The following is a 1,467-nucleotide window of genomic DNA, read 5'->3' as shown; positions in this document are numbered from 1 at the left end:
TCATTCATTCATTCATTGTGTAAAATCGGGCACCACTCGGGAGATTTCGGAAATGCAACCGTTGGAACAGCCGCTTCCCTACGACTTTAAGTCTGCTAAAATATATGAGCTGTATTTAAAATGTGACGGCTCCTGGAGAACAATAATTTTTAGTTAATTTCAGCAAAGTGGTGAAAACTCCAACCAGACCTAAACCAGAAGATTGTTAACGGATATAGAAAATGGTAGAGATAGAAAGTGCTAAGTAACTTTTTTAAATATACAACATGTGGATTTAGAGAAAATCTACCACAAATACAAAGTCAGCTGTTTGTTAAATAAGGATCCCACCATTGGGATGAAAAGCCAAATAAAGAACACATGCTACTATGGATACAGCAGTCAGTCATGAACATGAACTTTTCTGTCAGCATTATTATCACTCTGGGGTTGTTGAACATTCATGTGTGTCTTACCAAACTGTCCTGTTTCTGCAGCCTAATTAATCGCTGTAGGCTGAGGATAAATGGGGAGCCGCTTGTGATGACATCACTGCTTGTTATCAGTTTCCTGCAACCGCTGTGTGAAGGCTATATGTCAGTGTGCGTCTTTCATCTCAGCAGGAAAGCATCTTTCTCCTCTGCAGGGGCATTATTACCACCCAGCCTCTCCCTGCTGTCAGAGCTGCTGGGAAAATGAGCGATGGTCTCTGCTGAACCGCGCGCTGACCTGCTAACCTTTCATTAACTGGTCGGGGTTTCATCATGGCGAAGTTCAGGAAGGCTCCTCAAAGGGTCACATGTTCTATCATAATTACTTTATTACTGTCGATGTTACCCATGAATCACTAAATCTGGGTGAAAGCTTTGTTTTTATTACAATTATATTGGTTTTCAAGTTTATTTCAAGCTCTTAGATTTACAATCCAAAAACTAACGTTTAAGCGTTGACATATATATTGGCAGTTGCAAGTATCAAAGCTTACTAAGATAAAAGAAAAAGAAAATTGTAGCATAGTGAGCTAGGCTGACTTCTGCCATGTTTTAAACCCAGCTTATCTATCTGGGAAAGCTCAGAGTCTCTGATCTAAAATGGACCGGATCAATCAGAGTATTGGAGTTAACAATTGCTCCAAAATTACCCATAAAGCAGCAGCACTTTTCTGTTACTATCGTAGTCAAAATGTTTTAGTGATGACTCTTATCATGAGCCGAATTCACCATATAAACATATAAAATTAAATAAAACTATATAAGTATATAAAGTTTCAACCATTGATGACACTAAGAGCTTTTAATAAATTTTTTCTTACATTTTTGCATCATGTCGGAAGTTATCTGATTGGTTCTAATCAGTTTCTTTCTTTTGGTTTGTCCTGTCTTTATAATGTGGCTCTACCTGCTGCATTCTGGAGTGCAGAAATGGCAAAAGTATTCACTTTCCATACTTGAGTAAAAGTACAGATACTTGTGTTAAAAAATACTCTGG

This window comes from Cyprinodon variegatus, unplaced genomic scaffold (assembly GCF_000732505.1).
Source record: "Cyprinodon variegatus isolate N-32 unplaced genomic scaffold, C_variegatus-1.0 Scaffold82, whole genome shotgun sequence".
In the NCBI taxonomy this organism is placed as follows: domain Eukaryota; kingdom Metazoa; phylum Chordata; class Actinopteri; order Cyprinodontiformes; family Cyprinodontidae; genus Cyprinodon; species Cyprinodon variegatus.
Note: the sequence above shows the minus strand (reverse complement) of the source record.